The 8,462-nt window shown below is 38.4% G+C and overlaps 1 long non-coding RNA gene across 1 annotated transcript; it reads left to right on the top strand.

Moving 5' to 3' along the window:
- The first annotated feature begins 5,335 nt into the window (after window positions 1–5,335).
- Window positions 5,336–7,252, top strand: LOC139938543 (uncharacterized). Its single transcript, XR_011786168.1, has 4 exons — window positions 5,336–5,385; window positions 6,230–6,828; window positions 6,949–7,028; window positions 7,169–7,252. It is a non-coding gene; the product is annotated as an uncharacterized lncRNA (long non-coding RNA).
- The last annotated feature ends 1,210 nt before the right edge of the window (window positions 7,253–8,462 follow it).

Below are 8,462 nucleotides of genomic sequence, written 5' to 3'. Positions count from 1 at the left end.
GCAGTAGAATAAAGCAAGACAGTTCCCTAAGAACAACTCTACCTGGCAAGTAGATACACACATGGTGTTACCGCAAACCAAATATATATTGATACCCCACCATGCAATGCCTCAAATCCTATATAGGTTGAAATTATAAATCTGTTGGTTTCTGTCCGTTTTCCATATTAAACTAACTGGTTTTAAATGTCTAACTGCCCCAGAATATGGTGTTGCATGCCCTTGCTTATTTTAATTTTTATTTATTTATTACTTATGTGTATTTTTCAATTTCTTACTGCATTCCTTTTATTTTTTGTAAATGGAGATAGAAGAAAATTAATTTTATCTAGAAATAAAGTACTATGTGATGAATTTCAACTCGTTCGCAGTGGTTTCTTTGCTGAAATGATTGTTAATAAAAAATAATATTATTAATAAAATGTCAAAAAGAAAAGAAGTTTAGGTATCAAAAGAACCATTTCCCTAAAAAGCATTTACAAAAATTAAATATATTAACATATTTTTAACAAAACTTTTTGGCAAGGGGGTGTTTTGAACTTAAAAAAAATAACTAATCGTCTGGCCGAAGTAATGTTTTCCTCGTTTATATTCTTTCTTTCTTTCTTTTTTTTTTTCCATGCCCTAAATACACTTCCGTAGTACCAATGGGCAAAACTGCATAAAGAGGGCGTTCAGCCTTTTTCGAAACTGAAATTTGGATCTGGCACCACAGTCGCACTATAGCTTGGCCCCGCGGTTGTTGTTACAACATTGCGTGTGCTGTGCGTGTAGACGGTCAGGGCTTCGGACGAGAGGACGGAGCCTGAAGCCCAAGCCAAAGCCGAAGCCGTGGTTTCCAAAAGGCCCAACGATATGGAGACCCGAATGAATAGTCTGGTTTACAATGTCTACTTTCTGTGTTTTCGATCGTTTGGTTTGAGTCGGGTTACTGACACGTGAGCGCCATCTTTGAATTTCAAGAGTAACTTTGTCTTGTGATCTTACTCAACAAAGAAAGCTGTCTATTCGGTAAGTGCCCTATTTTATTCATAAAAAATTACGTAGAAATAAAGCATGAAATGTGGAAACATCACAGTTTGAGAAAAGGGGGGTTATGAGGGAAAGGCCACGATGTCCACATTTATTTTTAAAATCTCGTCGGGAACGGTCGATAACGAAAATGGAAAGGCGCGCAGCCGGGCTGGTGAGTAAGGCGCCCTGGGCGCCCGTTGGGGCGCGTGCAATAATAATACGATGTCGACGTGTGTTTTTCACAAATTAAAGACAGTGGACACTATTGATAATTGTTAAAGACCAGGCTTCTCACTCGGTGTATGTCAACATATGCATGAAATAACAAACCTGTGAAAATTTGAGCTCAATTGGTCGTCGAAGTTGCGAGATAATAATGAAAGAAAAAACACACTTGTCACACTGACAGAGTTGTGACTTGTGTGCGTTTAGATGGTTGATTTCGAGACCTCAAGTTCTAAACTTGAGGTCTCGAAATCAAATTCGTCGAAAATTACTTCTTTCTCGAAAACTACTCCACTTCAGAGGGAGCTGTTTCTCTCAATGTTTTATACCATCAACCTCTCCCCATTACTTGTTACCAAGTTTAGTAAGGTTTTATGCTAATAATTATTTTGAGTAATTACCAATAGTGTCCACATGCCTTTAACACATGCATTTCTTCTCAAACAATGTTTTGTTGTTGAGTTTCTGTTTATGCATTGTTCAACAATGTTATATCTGGAAATTGTTTTCACCAATGTAATAAAGTTGTCCCTTTATGTGACCCCATAAAATGCGTTTTATTTAGTCTTAATTTTTTTTAATCGTTTTTTTACTTGTCAAAAAGTTGTTGAGCCATTATTCATGAACATAGGACCTACCTGTAGGGTTAACCCCACAAAGAGCAAAGATTTCTCTAAAAATGTGTGTCAACCTTCAATGCTAAGTAAAGTGTGATGTCACTATACAAATCACTTTGTTAATAATGATGAACAATAGTAAAAGCGAGCCCAGGAAAATTGTAATCATTTGTGTGTTCACCAAGTAAATAAAATATAACCAGGGTGTATTGATTCTTATTTCTGTGTCAGTTTTTTTCTTGTCAAAAAAAATGTTGTCTGATTGATCTTCTGTTATTCATTATTCATTGAGGAAAAATGATAAGATGGGGAAATGTTTGTGTTCACCAAGGAAATATATTTGTCAAAAAGTTACGATTCCTAAAATGTGTATGTTTTCATTATGTACCAAATTCTAACATTGATAAAAAGTTACCAACACCTTAAACATATATTTGGTTTAATTCTCCATCAATTAATGTAATTGTTCAATCATATTTTCCCCCCTTAAAAAAAACAACAAAAGTAAAAAGTAAAAACAATTTTTTTTTTTAAATAAGTAAATAAAATAAATGAATACAAATTCTGGTTAAGGGTCTGGCCTCATAAATACCTTGTGCACTTAACGAGAAAAGGTTCACCCCAGTATTTTTGATTTTGTTTTGCCTGCATATCGACTGTGACACTTATTGTAACCTGTAAATTGCATAAAAAGTAGTGTACACGTATGTTTAAGAAACGAGTGGTAAATAAAAAGCTTTAAACAAAAATTTCTCCAAGTGTTGTATTAATTCCAGTGTTACTTTAAAGTCTCAATAGCTGGTCACGTCTAGTCCTGGACGATATCGAAAATTTTGACTGGCGATATATCGTCAGGTATATGTCGCCAATATGACGATATATGGTGAAGATTTTTGAAAATCGAAAGTACCCTTCAGAAGGGGACAACAATGGCCCAATCGCACGCTAAAAACATGACTGTTGTGTTGTTAAAAAAATAAAAAAAAATAAAAAAATGGACTGCATAAATTAGATAAATTTTATTCAAACCGCTTTGATGAAAATTACTGAATTAACATTACATCCATATTCCATGAAACAGAAAACGTAATATTTGTTTGTTTTACATCACTGGCTCTGAAGCAATTAAATCATATTTGTACCTCAATCGATTGGAGTGTTGCGATCTCTAAAAACCCACGGAGGAAAAACCTGGCGCCGCTATTTTTATTCCAATGCGTTCACAATCATCACTATACATGTGCATGGATATTCACAGTCGATTCGCTTGTGTTGGTCAACTCACCGTCAACACGACCGATGCTATTTTATATAGCTGTGTGGCCAAAACAGTTCCAAATGCAGGAAAGCGCTCTCTGTTGTCCTGTTGTCTTCTGTGAAGAAGCAAGATGGCGGCCGACGGCTTTTGCCGCCTCAAGATAATTGTTTTCACGATAAAAAAAATCCTCATTTTATTACCGAAATGTAACCAAAACTAGTATTTTCAGTGTGTCCGACATGGTCCGACATTTCCTGACGACAATGTGGTGATTTCTGGTCAAGGGAATGTCCCCTACAGCTTTGCACCCACGCGTGGGCACGGAAACACTCTGTTCATTCATCCCCTAATAACAACTTATAAGAATAACCGTGGGATCGAGGTGATGGATACTGCTACGTGGTGATTTCTGGCCAAGGGAAATTCCCCTACAGCTTTGCACCCACGCTTGGCCACGGCAGCACTCAGTTCATGCATCCCCTAATCATAGTGTTAGCCAGAGGGGTGTCTGGGTGTCTTTTGGACACCCTGTTTTTAATTTGGACACCCTGTTTCATCTGTCATTTACATGTAAATTTATTGTAGGTGAACAATTTGGACACCCAGTTTTAAAATTTCCAGCAAATTTGGACACCCTTTTACCAAATCCTGGCTAAAACCTTGCCCCTAATAATAAAGTACCATAATAACAGTGGGATCGAGGTGATAGATACTGCTCCGGGTATTCACACAGCACATAAACGGTTCAAGAACGTTGGTCATGCTTCAGCGCTGCAAAGAGAGACCACCATGTCTAGATATGAAGGTATGCGTTCAGCCACAACTTTCATTCAAAGTCGTAAAAGACAGCATCAGCCCTAACAAATCTTATTTACCTATGAGATTGTAAGAAATCCGTGGGAAATACTCGATATTTTGAAAGATATCGTCTATGAAAAAAATATCGTTTAGAGACGATATTTCGATAAATTCAAAACCAACATCGATATTGGCGATATTGTTTTCAATATCGTATCGTGACGATATTATCGTCATATCGTCCAGGCCTAGTCACGTCACTGTGATTGCATGGTGTCAAGACTAGTGACCAGAGAAAATGTCAGTTAGGACAGCATATTGGAGAGGTTGATCTATAAAACAATGGTGTGACAATAACTCCTCTACTCTGACTTTCAAGTCGGCTGACCTGAAGTGCTAAAACACAGAACGATTAAGGCTGCTACAGATGCAAGTCTATACCAAATACTTATGAGACAGGAGAGTAAAGCTTAACAATTTCACACAAGGGTTACACATTGAAGCTTTAAATCGTGTCAACGTGCCTTCAACTGAATCCATCCTGCGCTGGCCTGGACACATTCTACGTATGCCCGAGGAAAGCATCTTGAAGGCCTCTCTACAGTGTATACAGCAAGTTGTCTTGGAAGTGCACCCGTGGACGTCCTCTCCTCCCCTACAAGGATTGAGTGAAACGAGACATCAGTGCTGCAGGCATACCAGCAGATTGGCCCAAGACCAACGTTCATGTCGGCATCTGGTCCAACACGGCACTGACGGGTACATGATGCATGGTCCCAGAGCCTGGAAGATCGACGAACAAGCACGCAGGAATGCCCGTGCTGTTGAAGCTATCTCTGCCGACACACCGCCTGTCAAGACGGCCTGATGAAAAAGAGTGGGTGACAAGAGACAGAGGCAATTTGTGCACAGTCATGACATCAAAATAAGTAATATAAGTGATTTTTGTTAGGTCCATACCTTATCTTTGAAAGTATTACACACACAACATTTCTCTTAAGGATTGTCACTACATGGTGAAAACATGTAATTATTGAATTTTCAGTTTGGAAGTTTCTCTTTCTGAAGTTGACCCCAATTTTCTCTAACTTTGACACAGTAGAGTGGGCAACCATCTGGACGTTTGAGATGTCCTATGTCCTCATGGGAGGATGCAACTGATCACCACAGATGTTAGAAAGAATGATTGACTTTTTAGTTGGTATTAGAACATTTACAATTACTGCCTTTTGATTTTAAAATCTTGTTTGGCTGAGACAGAACAGTCCTGACAGGTAAGATTTATATTTATTAAGTGAACTCAAGACGTAGGGGAGTGATTGGATAAAACACAAGATGGTTGTTTATCTAAATTCTCTTTGTATCAATACTCATCAAGTGTTTCTATGTTTAATTTTCTTTAAGGAAAGCTGTCAACTGATGCAATGTAACTTTGCTTCATGCTGTCGGTAGTATCAGGAGAAGTTACCCCAAGTAAGATGTCAACTTTCTGAATATCGTCAGGTAGTGAATGGATTTGTCATGAGAGATGGATGCTGTTATTCTCTATTCTCTTTGTATCAATATTCATCAAGTGTATGTAGTTGCTGGACACCTCTGAAAAACAGTGATTCACTGAGAGGTTTCCCCAGGGTAAAAAAATAAATAAATAAATAAGTACTTTTTATGTTTAACTGATTTCCTCTTTTGCTTTTGATTCGAGCTTGCAGAGACAAGCTGTTGAATTGAAAGTGACAGAAGACATCAGTTAAAGGCATTGACACCTTTGGTAATTGTCAAAGACAGTCTTCTCACTTGGTGTATCTTAACATATACGCATAAAATAACAATCCTGTGAAAACACAGTTGGTCGTCGATGTTGCGAGATATTAATGGAAGAAAAAACACCCTCTTGTCACACGAAGTTGTGTGCTTTCAGGTGCTTGATTTCGAGACTCAAAATCTAATTCTGAGGTCTCATAATCAAATTGAAACATCTAAGTGGAAAATTACTTCTTTCTCGAAAACTAGGTTACTTCAGAGGGAGCTGTTTCTCACAATGTGTTATACTATCAACAGCTCTCCATGGCTTGTAACCGCGTAACTGTTTTTATGCTAACAATTATTTTGAGTAATGACTAATGTGTCCAGTGCCTTTAAGCAGCCTTTCTTAAAGAAAAACAAACATGAAACGTACTTGATGAGACATGTGTATCTACTGAGTGAAGTCAGGAAGTGAATGAAGTGATTGGATAATAGACTGGAAATGGTTGATGTTTATCTCTATTCTCCTTGTATTAACACTTGCAAACTGCTCTTTCTGTTTATTTTCTTTAAGGAAAGCTGTTTGTCTTCTCTTGCTTTCAATCCCTGCTGGCTGAGGATCCGATGCAGCAGTGAACTCACATGGAGGAGTTGACGGAAGAAGTTTAAGGAGCATTGCCCCATCAAGGCGCTGCCCCTGAAGATGCATGGTGTATGGCTGCGAGACATGGCCCACATGAGTGAGGCGCATCCAGCAGATGGAACAAGCAGAGATGAGAATGATCGGGTGGATGTGTGGGGTGTCTCTGACTGACAGGCTGTCAAGTGAGGAGCTGAGGAGGAGAGTCATGGGGAGGGAATCGGCACCGTATTGAGGAGGCACATGCTGAGGTGGTTTGGTCATGTGGAGAGAAAGGAGGATGGCAACTGGGTCAAGAGGTGTACCAATGTAATTGTGGGTGAGCCCAAACCCACGGCCGTGTCGAGAGCTCTGTGTCGAGTGACATACACCTTCTTAGAGTCGATGCAAGGGATGTGGCGGACAGGGCCAAGTGGAGGAGAGCCATATAGGGAGAAATGCAGGCCAACCCAGAAGCGTCTTGACAAGCCTTCAAACCGACATGATGACTATGATGTTGATGATTAGACAAGCTTTGGAACCAGTCCTGATAGGTAAGATGTCGGTCTACTTAGGAGTGATGGGATAATGGACTTGAGATGTGTTTTTTTTTTATCACTATTCTATTTGTACCTATAGTCATCAAGTGCTCTTTTTGGTTTTTTTTCTCTAAGGAAAGCTGCTTAACTGTGATGTCTTCTATCGCTTTCAATTTTTGCTGGCAGAGACAAGTTGTGGAAACCAGTCCTCATAGGTAATATGTATACTACTTAATAGGGAAAGTTGGGAAGGGAGTAGAGTGATGGGATGATCAACTTGAGATGGTTGCTGTTTATCTCTATTCTCTTTGTATCGACACTTACCAAGTGCTCTTTATATTTGTCTTTCTTTAAGGAAAGCTGCTTAACTGATGTCTTTTATTGCTTCCAATTCCTGCTAGCTGAGACAAGCTGTGGAATCCAGCCCTTGTAGGTAAGATGATAACTTTCTGATTAACTGAATCATTGATCGGACGGACAAAGTATTATAATTGATGGTTGCTATTAACCTCTATTCTCTTTGTATCGACACTTACCAAGTGCTCTTTATATTTGTTTTTCTATAAGGAAAGCTGCTTAACTGATGTGTTTCATTGCTTCTAATTCCTACTAGCTGAGACAAGCTGTGGATTCCAGCCCTTGTAGGTAAGAAGATAACTTTCTGATTAACTTAATCATGGAGTGGATGGCTTATAATAGTTGATGGTTGCTGTTTATCCTCCATTCTCTTTGTATCAATACTCACCAAGTGTTTTTTTTATAATAATGTTGAATATTTCTAGTGTGCTATGTCTGTCAATTGTTAACACTCCCGCAGCTAAGGTACTCATATAACCTCAGCGTGGAAGGGGATGAGAAGTAATTTATGTGAAGAGGAATGACTAGCCACACTGGGATGACTTACACAGAAGATATTAGTTATGTTTTTTCTGGGACGCCGGTAGTAGTTCTTGGGGATATTGTTGTAACAGTGAAACCATGACTGCGAAAAGGAAACACAACAAACTACCCATAAAATTCTCATTGGATTTTGTGTTCATATATTATTATCTTTTCTTGATACTATCTAATAGCTTACAAATCAAAATTTTACAACAAAAACAAAATTAAGTGCAAATATTAAAGAGGTTAATAATAATATATAAACCTTGCATATCCTTCACTCAGTGGTGCTTTAACATACAATACTTTCCTGCAAGTAATTTGATAATAATTAAGTTTGAATTATGAAACCAACTCCTTTTACATAGCACCCTGTAATGGTGTACAAGGTGCTGTGGCGCAATATGCAGCCAATCAAACCAGGAACGCCAAGGCAAGCCCCTTTACTTTTAAATAAGTGCACTGAGTTCTTTTACTTGTGTTATACAACACACAGGACCAACAGCTTAACGCCCCATCTGAGAAGCATTATGGTTAAGTGTCTTGCTTAAGGACACAGTTGTCACCACTCTCAATCCCACACTCTGCAGATCAGAAACACCAGAGTTTGAATCGGATGCTTTTAACTGCTTGGCAATGACACACCGATGATTCCAATAATACATAACCGCTTAAGCATATAAATTAATTCAAATTTGGCTACATTTCTGAGCTAATAGTATGACCCATTTGCTTAAGTAATCCCTTGGGTATGTTTTATTATTATT

The sequence above is a fragment of the Asterias amurensis genome, chromosome 6, assembly GCF_032118995.1.
Source record: "Asterias amurensis chromosome 6, ASM3211899v1".
Taxonomy (NCBI): Eukaryota; Metazoa; Echinodermata; class Asteroidea; order Forcipulatida; family Asteriidae; genus Asterias; species Asterias amurensis.
Note: the sequence above shows the minus strand (reverse complement) of the source record. Positions and strands in the feature narration are given on the sequence as shown.